The sequence below is a fragment of the Megalobrama amblycephala genome, linkage group LG9 (assembly GCF_018812025.1).
Source record: "Megalobrama amblycephala isolate DHTTF-2021 linkage group LG9, ASM1881202v1, whole genome shotgun sequence".
NCBI lineage: Eukaryota > Metazoa > Chordata > Actinopteri > Cypriniformes > Xenocyprididae > Megalobrama > Megalobrama amblycephala.
The window spans coordinates 5,577,516-5,592,023 of record NC_063052.1 but is presented as its reverse complement, the minus strand read 5'-3'; the positions used below and the strand labels follow the sequence as shown (position 1 = coordinate 5,592,023).

General features: G+C 37.1%; 1 protein-coding gene across 5 annotated transcripts in view; it reads left to right on the top strand.

Annotated features, from left to right (window-relative positions):
* ripor2 (RHO family interacting cell polarization regulator 2) overlaps positions 1 to 14,508 on the top strand; it is an 81,544-nt gene that overhangs the window by 34,828 nt on the left and 32,208 nt on the right. Inside the window, exon 1 of one of the 5 annotated variants that reach the window (XM_048201320.1) lies at positions 780 to 1,019. The exons of the other annotated variants lie outside the window; for them this stretch is intronic. The gene's annotated coding sequence lies outside the window, so the exon portion shown is untranslated. Of the gene's footprint in view, positions 1 to 779; positions 1,020 to 14,508 lie in introns of those variants that run through there. 5 annotated transcript variants of the gene reach the window in all.

Below are 14,508 nucleotides of genomic sequence, written 5' to 3'. Positions count from 1 at the left end.
TGTGTTTTTAGTACCTTTATGGATCTTAAAGGAGAGAAAATGTTATTGCTCCCTACGCAGGCCTCACAGAGCCATCGGATTTCAACTAAAATATCTTAATTTGTGAAGATTAGCGAAGGTCTTACGGGTGTGGAACGGCATGAGGGTAAGTAATAAATGACAGAATTTTCATTTTTGGGTGAACTAACCCTTTAAATGTAAACTACATAGGGGAATGACAGGGTAGAGAAGAAATTGTTGAATAAAGTAATTATTTTTGTTTTGTTTTTGTGCACAAAAAGTATTGTTATGTATTCTTATATGGGAGATAAAAAACCTCTCGGATTTCATCAAAAATATCTTAATTTGTGTTCCTGAAGATGAGCAAAGGTCTTTCAGGTTTGGAACAACATGAGGGTGAGTAATTAATGACAGAAATTAAATTTTTGGGTGAACTATCCCTTTAGCACAGATATCCAGACCAGACTTTAACATTGGTATTCCAGCATATACACAGGTCAGCAGTTTGCAGCTTGTACTATTTTCTATAGTGTGCAGGTTTCATATAGCTTACAGGGACACTGATCTATTTTAAATATGTAAAACACCTACAGACACATAGTTTAAGCAGCCTAAAATTCACCCTGACAGCTGAGCACATACACTATTAATGCCAGCCCCTGTACACTACAATGTGTTTTTAGACAAGCCTGAAGCCTCGAGTCAGTCAAGGGTGGTGAATACTGTAGTGACAAAACGAGAAGACCCCGCCCACTTCCACAGCGCTGCCTGCTGATTGGTCCTTGGCGGCTGTGAGGGAGCGCTACAAATCTGCACGAGTGTACTACATATGATTTTTGATCCGTTGCTGTCGTTCCGGATGGTTTCGCTCAGCAAAGTCTGCACGTTTTGCTGTAACGTTACTAGTTTTATTTAGCACACGAGCCGCAGAAAGGAGAAGTGATATTTTGCTTTCATGGATGGAAGTGCCCAACTCGAGTAAATAACATTCACTGGGAATAAGTTTTCTCTCTCGTGCGGTAAGTACGGTCTGTATACTTGACACTACTACGCATTTTAATCTTGATATTTTTGCTCACTGTAGCGACATGTGAATTTTGCAGCGTGGGTTTGCTAGAGTTCATTCTCAAATGACAATATTAAGGAATAATTGTTGTTGACCATCAGTTGCCTTTTGTTTTGATGCATTGTGCATGTGATGAACTACCATTTTTAACTCAGCATCCGAGTCAAAGATTTATATCCTCCGTTGATATTCAGTTTAGATAAATCCATTATATAAACAGACTGAAGTTTTGTTCATTTGTAGTACAACGCGAGAAGCACGTAATTGACATTTGCAGACGCTGGCCTGTGTTTTAAAAAGCGATGTTTCTTCTGTTTCATTTAATAAACTCAATGTAATATATCCCCCGCTTTTAATTGAATGGACTTCAGTTCGCTTCTCGAACGAATCGTTCTTTTGAGTCGGATCTTTTTTAATGAATCGGGTGAACCGGTTCACAAAACCGTTTCGTTCAGTTGTCAGGCTTCAAGAAGCTGCACTTTGTTGGTTCATGCGGGTGTGATTTAAATGATTGTGAGATGAGATAATGCAAACTGCCAACAGAACACCTGATTATATCTGTTTGAACCTGCTGTAGTTGTAGTGTACTTTGGCAGCTGTCAGTTCAGTATTTCATGAGCTCATATGCATGACACAGTGGCATTTGTTTACTTTCAGAAAGTGAAATACTTCTCTTGGAGGTTAGGCTACTTTCTATATAAAAGCGAATATGACATGATTTAAGATATTTGTTTATATCTGAATATTTTGCGATAAACCTAAAATATATTGATTACATAAAATGCTTTCATGCTTTTCATGTATGTTTTTTTTAAATTTTCATATAATTTCTTTTGTTGTTGTTGTTGGTATGTTGTGATTTATCTCGCCGCTGGCTGTTATTGATATTCCTCCAGAGAAAATGAATGAGAAAAATACTTACGAAAAAGTGGGTGGTCACTGTTACGCTCTATTGGAGGGGGCTTCTAGAGTCGAGAGCTGCCAAACCGATGACAAATGAGCATTTCTCAGAACTTCATATCTGAAGATCTTTCTCTGATTAAAACCCACCTTTCCCTTCCTTCTAACTCAAGCTCCCACCCATTCCCCTTTTATACTCTTATCTCTTTAATCTCAGCCTCTCAAAAATGTAATGTATTGCATTTTAGATCGCATTCTGCTCTCTGTTTTCTGTTTGACATGTCAAAGCAAAGATTCAGTGGTTAATCAGTTTTATCTTGATCTGCTGAGGCAATTATTTGAACATTGTTTGTTTGAATTCAATGCATTATGGCTTATTATTTGACACAATGGGCCATTATGACAATCCAGACAGTCCTTGAGGTCTGTTTAAACTCTCAACAGTGAGAATAATGAGTGGTGATGTTATTTACATTAATTCATTATCTATTTTCTATAGCAAAGAAAGGGGATGTTTGGATTTTGAGTGTACTTCAGGGCAAAGTGTGTATCTTCAGCAGTGCATGTTATTTCTTATTCGTGAATTTCGCTGGATAAGGAAAAGCTCAGTGAAACTTGGCAGGCGTTCAGTAAGATGAGGCCGCTTTACTGCAGGCTCTTCAAAAACATTCAATCCTAGTTCTCTGGAAAGGCGATGAGCACATCAGCTTTGTGAGTTGATGTTAAGCTGTTTACAATAATGTTTACCCCTACTGTTTTTCCTTAGGCTTTAGTGGTTTGCATTTTCACAGCTGATAATCATTGAATGCTCCTCTCTTGGTGGTCATCAGTGTATAATCCTACTCAGAATGCCTGTCGTCTCAGGAGCCGACTTGATTTTTGTAAAGATGTCAACTGGTTTTTCTGAAATCTGTATTATATCTATTCTTATATATACACAGCAAAATCTCCAGAGTTAAATCAACTCTGCTCAGAGTACATATGGTCCCTCTCTAAATAGTGTTAAAATAACACTAAAGCAGAGTTAAAGTTAATGAGATAATTAAGCAATTAATTAAGTAATGATTGTGCATTAGTGATGAACACCTGCTGTTAACAAGCAGAATCACTGAAGAAAAGAGAAACACAAGAACTACAACTGACTTCAGTCACAGTCTTATTAATTGCTTAATTATCTCATTAACTTTAACTCTGCTTCAGTGTTACTTTAACACTATTTAGAGAGGGACCATATGTACTCTGAGCAGAGTTGATGTAACTCTGGGGATTTTACTGTGTATATTTCATTCGACTTCATGGAGATGTATCTTGAAGCATATTGAGATGATGCATCATTGAGGTATCTCCTGACAGAGATATGATCAAGCTTATGAGTTTTATGTGTGTTGGAAAGTCGCTCTCTTTCCAGTGATCATGTACAGACAAATCCCCATCATATAGTCTGACCCCTAGGGTCTGTGGAGGGGTATTTTAAGAAATAGAGGAGGTAGAAAAGAAGTTGTTGATGAAAGAGAGACGGATATATCCTATCTTAGAATCTTTTTAGTTGGTGGAGAAAGCAGGATGAAAGCAGTCTGGGTTTTATCTGCTGTCACTCTGTTCTTATGACAAGGAACAGTGAGAGGTTTTGGCTTACGTCACGGCCGTAAAAAGGGCTAAATCAAATCAGTGCGGTCAGCAAAAGGCCGCCAGAGTGTCAGTGTTACTATAGAATGAGATATGCTCTCTGTTGTCAGCTAACTCCATCCAACAACAGTACTCTCAATGAATATATTACAACTGAATGCTTCTTCTGACGTTAACAAGTACATGTGGCCATGAGAAGTGAATCAAGGGGAAAGTAGGTTTGTGTTGCTGATACTGCATTTGAATTTACCTGAGGTTGATAATCAGGTTTATACAATATCTTTACTTTTAATATATATATTTTTTTTATTATTTATTGATTTGTGTTTTGGATGTTCTGAGTGGGTACATTTACATTTACGCAGGCAAAGCGACTTACAAGAGAGGACCAAAAGCAATTTGTCAAGAAGCCAACAATATTCGTAATATGCAATGGCAGGTTTATTTGACAACTAGGTTAGGAAGTAAGCAAGCAAGCTAGAGAAGAGGAGAAATGCAGAGAAGAAAATGTTTTTTGTGTAAGTGCATTGTTTTATGGGTGTGGAGTGCTTGCAGAAGAGCTGTTTCTTGAAAGATGTGATGGTCTCAGCAGTTTGGGTGGAGGTTGGCAGCTCATTCCACTAGAGAGGAACAGAAATGAAAGTAAAAAGTTTTGGAGAGTGACTTTTTGCTTCGTTGTGGAGAAACAACAGGACATCACTAATTCAGTGAGCTTAGCTGGCAGGACGAGCGTACACTTATAGGAGTGAATTGAGGTAGGGAGTGTGCTGCTCCAGTGGCAGTCCTGAAAGCCAGCGTCAAAACCTTAAAGGGTTAGTTCACCCAAAAAGTCTCTCATAAATTACTCACCCTCATTTTGTTCCAAACCCGTAAGACTTTCATTCATCTTCGGAACACAAATTAAGATCTTTTTGATGAAATCTGAGAGTTTTCTGTCGCTCCATAGACAGCTACTCAACTATCACTTTGACGCTTCAAAAAGTTCATAAAGAGAACGTAATACAAATCCATATGAATTGAGCTGTTTAGCAAATTTTCTGAAGGGACATGATTGCTTTTTATGATTAATGGATTTAATTTAGGCTTTTATACACATATAAATATTGATCAGGGAACATAAACAGAAGCTCAACGGACCTGCTTGATGCGTGAGAACAAACTTCTTACGTTACGCAACAGTCGGGATCATTAATATGTATGACCACAATATTTGCATATGCCAGCTCATGTTCAAGGCATTAGACAAGGGCAGGCAGTATTAACATCTGGATCTGTGCACAGCTGAATCATCAGACTAGGTAAGCAAGCAAGGACAATAGCGAAAAATGGCAGATGGAGCAATAATAACTGACATGATCCATGATATTTTTAGTGATATTTGTAAACTGTCTTTCTAAATGTTTCGTTAGCATGTTGCTAATGTACTGTTAAATGTGGTTAAAGTTACCATCGTTTCTTACTGTATTCATGGAGACAAGAGCCGTCGCTATTTTCATTTTTAAACACTTGCAGTCTGTATAATGCATAAACACAACTTCATTCTTTATAAATCTCTCCAACAGTGTGTAATGTTAGCTTTAGCCACTATCAAACTCATTCAGAATCAAATGTAAACATCCAAATAAATACCATACTTATGCAATTAGACATGCTGCATGACGAACACTTTGTAAAGATCCATTTTGAGGCTTATATTAGCTGTGTGAACTTTGTTTATGCTGTTTAAGGCAGTCGAGAGCTCAGGGGCGTGGAGCATGAGAATTTAAAGGGGCCGCAGCCTGAATCGGCGCATATTTAATGATGCCCCAAAATAGGCAGTTAAAAAAATGAATAAAAAAAAATCTATGGGGTGTTTTGAGCTGAAACTTCACAGACACATTCAGGGGAAACCTTAGACTTATATTACATGATTTGAAAACACGTTCTACGGCACCTTTAAGTGTAATAAGTTTGGACAAGAAGTTGCATTGCTCTGACAGGAAGGGCCTGATTTTCCTGATGATTTAAAGTGTAATCCTGCACGACTGTAGTTTATCTGTTCCAAATTCTAGTGAACTGTCTTGCTGTATATCACCTACATATGCACCTGCTTCTAAGCTGACTTATTTGGAATGTTCAGGTAGCAATACTATGCAAATAGCGCTCCTGGTGTGAATCACACTGTAGCCTTGTTCACAATTGATTCAACAATTGTTGATTTAGCATGTTTTTTTGATGTTCGCATGTTGCCAAGGCTAAGCTAATGAGACAATAAGCATAAAATATGCAGCAAGACTGCACAATATTGAAGAAAAATGCAATATGCGATAACTTGCTACATGTGATATGATAATGTCTTTTTTTAAATCAATTATACAAAATGCAAGCTGTTTCGATACGTGTATCGCAATTTGATAAATCATGGAGCCCTAATTTGCAGCGCAAACAAAATTTAGGAAAACTGTGTTTGTTAATGAGAACTGTTTGGTAGGCCTACTGATTGAATTTTATGTTGTAATCAGTATTTCTCTTGACTCGTCCTCCATCTTGGATGCCATGCATTCTGGATTGTTCTACCTTCACAATTTCCAAAATTAGATATTTTAAAGGCAGTGTAGTTTTGCAGCTTACATTTTCCATCAGGGGTTTTTCTTTGCTGCTTTAAAAATGCTGTCTAGGTAGGCAGCTGACTATGTATTGGAACGGAGCTTGGGTTTTGTTCATTTTCTGGCAAGCTGAAGTGAATGACTTGGCATCTTGTGTAGAGAATCTTTCTCTTGTTCACTCTCTCTCTTCCTGAACAGATGACATGTGCTTTTAGCTCTTATCAGTGGGGGTGCTATCCCATAATCCCTCTGATTAACAGTCTATTTGAAATCAACTGCACTGAAACCCCTCATACATCCGTTTTGCGGGTCAGTCATTGCATGCATAGCAACAAAATCACAATCTCTCAGCCCTGTGATTAGTATTATGGTGGCTTATCCTTCAAACATAAGCTGATGAACTGAATGTTTTTGTTTTTCCTTGTCTGTTTGCATAGCAGTTAGAAGGTGTGTGGAATATGATTGGTTGTGGTGGATTCTGTCTGAAATGTTATTGGCTGATTGAATTGAGGTCCTTGTCATGTTATGTATGTCATATTCTCCCTCAGATGATGGTTGTTTTTTACATTTTGTCAGCTCTGACATGTAATCTGCTTTGAAAAGCCAAATCCTTATGCCTTTTAAAGGGTGCTGTCCTCCTCGGGGTCTGTCTGACATACAGCTGTGCTTTAGCAGAAGATGAAGTCAACTCCCTCTTGTCAAACCCAGAAGCAATACACATAACAGGAAAGCACCCTCATAAACTACCACTGTTTTCAAAAGCCACCTATATATTTTTTTTACATTTTATAATTGAAAATGCCTCTGAAACCTGCCGCCACAATCCTAGTGTTCTGGGTGGCTGCCAGGGTGTTGCTATGCTGTTGCCAAGGTGTTCTGTGTGTTTATTAGCATGTTGCTATGCAGTTACTAGGTGAATGTTTACTGGTCCAAGTCGAAAGAGCCTACCTACAAGTTTCTCTGATGTTCAGGGCTGTGTTTCCCAAAACCATTGTGAGCTAAGTTGATCATAGAGACCATTGTTGACAATGGTTCGACGATCTTCTTAGGCTTATGATGCTTTTGGGAAATTTAAGGTATAATTTATGTCCATAGCACAAACGAATGAGTTTGTTGAATAATTTGCTTAAGTTTAGGCTAATACTTAGGGTTAGGAGATAGTTTTGATTCTTCATGCTAAGTATGTATATGTGTCATACTTGGCTTGGTGAGCTCCACTAATTTGGGTTTTGGCCTATCGCCTGACCTAAATTCACCACATCAAACCTCTTTTTGTCATATTTTTTCATCGTGTTATTTATTTTTTTGTTTTTGTATTTTTAGAACACCGTTTCAACTCCAGTCTTTAAGGGTTGTGCATCAAGAGTGTGTACTTTCTTTCTTAGATGCTTTGAAGCTGAAAGTGACAAATTATCTTTAATTTAAAATGTCTTTTCAGTCTTCAAAACAACAACAACAAAAACCAACAACAATAAAAACCTGTTTTAATGTTTAATCTGTGTATGCCTGCCTGACAGAAGTCATCTTTTTTTTTTTTGGCATCTCTCTCTCTTTTTTTTTTAATTTTTTTTAGAAGTGTTCTAGTCAAGTTGGCAGAGTGCAGGAGAGACAGAAATGAAGAGGCTACTGTCTGTCTCTGTTCTTGTCTATCTCATGCATCTTGCATAGACAAACACAAACGGTCTGTGGCAGAAATGCTGAATCATTCTAGAGATTCACCTGCAAGTGTCTGCATCCCGTGACGTGCTAGCATGTGTCGTTGCTGGCATAATTAATTCAGTTCAGTTCCCATTCTCCAAAGCTAAAAGCATTGCTTTCAGCTTGAGCTATGGCCATGTCTTATTTGTGTGACACTGTTCAGCACTGTCTGAATAAAGAGAGACCAAATCAAGTGAAACTTAGTTCAGTGGCTTAACAAATGTACGGGACTGGCATAGCCCATCAGTCACAATCCACATTTAGTGGTGAAGTTAGAAATATGCACATGATTTTAGGACAGCTGTTCCTTGGAGGACATTTGCTTAAAGGGATAGTTCACCAAAAAATGAAAAATCTGTCATTTACTCAAACTCGAGCCATTCCAAAACCATTTTATTTTGTTTCCTTCTTAAAATACTAAAATAAGATATTTTGTAGAATGTCTAAGCTGCTCATTTACGTACAGTGATATTTTTAGTTTATAAAAATAATTTTCTGCTATATTCCAAGTATTCTGAGGCTATCTGATGGGGGGAAAATGTGTGTGTGTGTATGTGTGTGTGTATATATATATATATATGTATGTATATGAAGACTTCAGATGCAAAAGGCTCTAAGTGCCATCTGAAATTTTCTTATAAAATGAGCATTTTTATCAAGCTTGTTTATGTTCAGTTATTTCACTTTAATGGCAATGAAAAGGACCTATTAATTGCCATTAAAGTGAAATTACTGAACCTAAACATGCGAGCTTGATAAAAATGCTCATTTTAGAAGAAAATATCAGACGGCACTTAGAGGCTTTCGCATCTGAAGTCTATAGGGCTACTTTTTTGAGTCTTTCGAGAATTGGTGACAAATTCATTCTAATTCATACTAGGGCTGTGCGATTATTCAAAATCATATTAAAATTGCAATGTGAAAAAATCGTTAATACAGGCATTTGCAAACTGCACAACATATGAAACGAGTTCAAAACGGCATAAAGAAATAACCGATGCCGTCACGTATAATTTCTGCAAAGATATGGTGCCTGCAAATATCGTCTAATTTTTTTGTCTCATTTATTAAATATCGCACAGCCCTTACTCTTGCAATCTCATTCGTACATTTTTGCACACTCTGCTTTTACCTCACTGCTAAGGGTAGACCTTTATGATTAGTTTTTACCTAAAAATTGTAAGCAGTGTACAAATTCATATGCCATATAAATTGGAATTGCCAATGCCCATGACTATAAAATAGTTAAATTTCCAATACATTTTCCAAAATGTCATTGTTTTGACTTCCACTGAAGAAACAACATGATGTTAAGTAAAGTATTGTCTTCTTTAGAAGTATGACAGCAAAATATTACACAATGCCCCTCCCTTAACAAGTTTCCTGCATTTGAAAGCCACTAAGTAAATGTGTCCTCGTTTCCATTAACAGGAACTGAAAGGTACTGCATTTTTAAGCTGATCTGGCAAAGGGAAGAGGAAGAGATTTTATTTATTTATTTCTTTGCTTCACATCATATCATATTTGACATTTGTTTGAGTTGGTTTTTAGCCAGCTGTGCTCTGTTATCCCCAGATACGCTCACACAGGTTTTTTCCCAAGCTTCTGTCTCCACATAAGGATGTTCTTCGTTCTGTCTCTGTCCTCTCTTTGCTCTGTGCTTTATAAATATGGCTGTGTCTAGTGCAAAACATCCACATATCACTCAGAATTGTCCCTCTAGTCAAGCCCATTTCTAAACTTGTTTCCTTCTCAGACTTTTTATGTGCATTTTCCTTGTAGCTGTCTTTAAGCTGGATTAAACCAGTCTCTGCTCTGCCTGTGAACTGAGTTTACATGCACATGTAAAATTCGATTAATATCACAATTATAAATAATAAAGCCTGATTGTCATGTCTTATTTAGAATAAACACATTTTCAGAGTGAGAAAGAGGCTATTTTTTCCCCAAACATTAACAGAAATTAACATAACTCAATATACAGATGTATATATAAAAGCATAGTCTTAAATCTACATTTTGCATAACCCTGTGCATGTAAAGCTACAAAAAGTTTTTTTCTCTATTTTAGCTTTCTCCACTGTTGTGAAAGTGCTAGAGTGATAGTTTTCTTAAAGAACAGTTATTATCATTTTTATTTAATAGCAGTAATGGACAGACATTTCACACAATGACATTTCCAGCATGCTGGGTATGAGTTTGAGATTACAAATCCCTCATGTGCCGTTAAGAGGTTATCAGTGGTCAAGTGTAATTCAGACTGTTTCTCTCTGTCTTCAGTCACAATGAAGATGAAAATAGCTTGACATTTTAGTATTTTCTCTTAGATAACATTCAAGTACCCGCATTCTGAAGCCTATGGATTAAATATGAAATAAATCATCCATTAATGCCAAAGTTAAACCAAATGAACCCTGCTGAACACAGATTATTGTTCAAATATTGGCCCTTTTAGTAATATATTAACTGAAATGTTTCTAATCATTTGAGATTCATGTCCATGAATCTCAGTTCCAACATTTGAATGAAACAAAATGATTTAAGATGCATATGTCACTGTTTCTGTTCTACCACAGCTCTACATATTAGTTTTAAGGGATATTGAATTTATAGCACCTCTACTGGATGTGTTAAAGTGTCAGCTTCATCTATCACCATCTTTTGAAACCTCCACCCTTTACGTTTGACAAACTACATAGGCTTTTGACCTTTAAGAAGAAAGAAAGGAAGGAAATATGAGGCATGACACTCAAAAACAAGTATATATATTTATATAAGTTCAACTAAAATCTTTTTAAATTGTGGCAAACATTCTGACCAATTCACTTTTTTCCAAGGCACTTCAGTTTGGGTCTCTGTTTACTTTTCGTTCATTATACTATTATTTTTTTAGCTTGACTAAAGATACCATCAAATAATACCTACAATTTTTAGAACAATCAAGAGTTACAAAGTTAGAAGTGATGTTCTTCTAAGTTGGACGTTTCTGACAAAACATTACTGACCCAAGTGAGAGTGAGTTCTCTTCTTGGGCATGTCTGTGTCGTATTTGATTATGAAGTCACACAGAGGATGCTGTACATGTTTGTTCTTGCTCTTGTCAAAAAATTTTTATCCTCTATTTGCATTTCGGAGATATAATCAACAGGTGAGATTACAGCTAACCCTTATTTTGATATTTTTGTACAGGCTGCTGAAGCCCACATCAAATTATTAATGCTTCGATACATTTAAAAAAAAAAAAAAAAAAAACTTTATTTTTTAATGCTTGCATCCATTTATTTCAATATAATACCTACTATTAAGTCAGCCAAATGGATGTTCTTCCATTGATAGACTTAAAATACCTCCTAGTGTCAAGAAAAAAATGTTACATTTTTTTGGACCTTGATAAACAATAGCAGCCACTGTCATGAACACATGATCTTTCGGTCACAACACAAGAGCATCCATTCAGTCTTGATGTGCCTGCTTTAGAATCATGTTTCACTGTGTTTATAATCTTTGTGCTCATGATAAAGAGTGCTTTCCTGTGCAGGGATGCAAGTCAGGTCTCTTAAAGAGGACCTATTATGCGCTTTTACAAAGTCTTGATTTTGTTTTTGTGTCTGCTAGAATAGGTTTTCATGCTTGAATGTTCAAAAAACATTGTTGCAGCACCTCTCTTCCCAGTCTCTCAGTAACGCTCTGTTTAGTTCCTGTCTCTATGAAGTCCCTCCTTCTGAAAAGCACAGTGTTCTCTGATTGGTCAGCTGAACTAATGTGTTGTGATTGGTCAAACTCTTTGAGTGTTTTTCGGAAATGTCACGGCACGTTAAACACTATTAACGCAACCAGGCCTTGCCCCTTTTTTGCAAATGCCTTGGGCAGGAATTATTTAAATGAGGGGTACTCTTTATCAGAAAGAAGCTCAAGATTGCAATCAAGGCGTTTCAGTTCAGAAACGGTGCTTACTGATATAGAGAATAACTCCCTTTGGTGTGGATTTTGTGCTTTGAAACTTTGCAGACATTTTTCTTGCTCAAACAGCAACATTACACACTAAAGAAAGTTGAAAATGTAAAAAAAAAGCATAATAGGTCCTCTTTAAGACATACAGACAATACACCGACTAGTTAATTGTGAGTGTATGTGGTTTTGCACATCCTCACATCCACTGTCTCTATTCTCCTGGCCCAACTGGAGACACTGCCAAAAAGCACACATTACTACTAGAGCATGGGTAGAACAGGGTCAGTCGGTCACTGCCACATGGCTGACATTAGTTTTCTGACCTGGCATGGATGTTTGAAGTGAGGTCATTGCTATTCCAAGGCAGAGTGTCAGTGTGGAACAAGACCAGCTGAGCATCACAGCTGCTGGGATTGAAACTGGGCGGGATGAACTCCTACCTTAGAGCAAAAGACCACACAGAGGAAGACAACGGGTCCTCAGAGCAGAAGGACAGGAGGAGGCCTGCTGCGGGGGATCCATAATAGCATTGTTCTTTTGCTGGACACATTGTGTATTGTCTGCTGTTACTATAGAAACTATAATTTATACAGGCGTTAGGAATCGTGCTGCTGTTAAGTTGCAGTGTGGGTTGAGTTTGATAATATTCACGCGTGTAGCTAGTGTCCGCTTGTGCGTGTGTGTGTATGTGGCTTTCATGGGAAATGAAATGACTTTTCTAGGGACTGAAGTGCAGAAAAACTGGATTCTACAAAATCCTGATGTCATTTGTTTGACATTATCACGTCCATTTTCTTGTTTTTCAGTAAAAATACCTTATTCTATATGTGATACCCTTGAAACTAGTGATGTATCTGTCGATAATTATTGTCATGTTATGGTAATAACCAATAAATGGGTGATTTATCTAAATAAATTAAGTAAAATTCAAAATAAATATATAAAATCAGTCTTTTTAAATGATGCAAGTGAATTTAGCCATCATAAAATTATAATGCACAGTATGAAAAATGTATTTTGAGATTTGCTAAGGAATACATTTAAAAGTTTAAATTCTAAGTGTTTGTAAAGATGACAGCAAACAAAGGTAATCTAAATATAAAAATTGGGGAAATGAGCAGGAATAATTAAATATCCAATATCTACCCATACCGTTAACCGAACAGATGGTACTAATATATTATGCATCCTTATTAAAAACAAGTTTTTTATTGCGTGTAAGATCACTACTTGTTCTCAGAGAATATAGCTTGACTTGTTTATTTTTCTTAACCCACTGGCAATTTTTACTTGTTCAGATTTATGCTCAAACAACAACAACAAAAAACACTAGTTAGAATTTATAATGTGGGCTTTTGGGAGGAAACAAGGGACCTCCTCCGCCTCACACACACACGCACACACTTCTCATTCAGTACTTCTCCTGCCCAGCATCAAGACCCCCTCACACTCTCAACGGGCCAGATAAACATGGTCCCTGCTGGAGGTGACAAATTAATGAAGCCCCCCTCCTTGGTTCTTTTGTCCTCGTCATCCGTCTCTCACAGTGAAGAGTTCAGAATTGGGTGCCAGGCAGCTGTACTCAGAATACTTATGAGCAGTCGTGCCCGGAGGGACGGGGATGACGTAGCCCACATCAACAGCACTTCACAAGTGCCTGTGAACCGAGACGGCTAGGCCTGAATAGAATGAGTGGAACAATCCCAGCATGCACTGGGTGGCACAGTGTCGCTTTGTGTTTTTTAAAACTGAAGTGGAACCTTTGTTTGTTGAAATAAGCTGTTGGTTGTATAGGTTGTGTTCATTTTGCATGTGTTTGTTTTGCATTTTGTTAGATTTCACCCCTTTATGCATGAATTATTAAGTTGATATAAAATATGTGACATGAAAAAAATGATTGAAATAATACAGGAGCAGGGTCAACTTTTGCTCAAGTTGTGTTACACAATGAATATTCAATTAAAAATAATTTAGTAAATTAATAACATAGTATAAATAATAAAAAAAGTAAATAATTAAAATAAAATGATATATTTTAAAATTTTATATTTTATATTAAAAATATATTATGTTATTTTAGGCTCCAAGAATATGCTACTGTGTGTTCTTTAATTATTTCTGCCTTTTATCTGAATTATGTGATTGGCATATGATCAAAATACACAGTACATAAGTTCATGTTCCACAGTGCCTATAAATAGCCTGGCACACGTTATACAAGGCTATTTTGTTTTTCCTGTGCAAAACATCTATCCCAGAGCCGTATTGCTTTTGTGTAGCTCCGTCTAAGCAATGCTGTGTCTATTGCACTGGGCATAAACCCACAGGTGTATAATTACCTCCAACACATGGCCCCTGGACATAATATGTAACCTCAACTATGGGGAGAATCTCAGCTTGCAAAACCCAGATTTTTCCCTGTTTTTTGGTGTAGATGTCAGTGCCTGGCAGGGTTATGAGGGCTATGTGCTAATTTGGGGTCATTTTAGGTCAGTAATGAGTTCTCTCTCATCGATAATCACAGAGCTCATAGCCTCATTACCCTCAAATCGGGAGTTTGCCGCTGCTGTCATCATCCCGCTTTGCTCTGATGAAATATGGGAGGTTGGAGATGAGGTATAAGGAGATCAGAGATGATCTTAAAGGCTTTTTTGTAGGCGGGAGATTTCTACACCCTCCCTG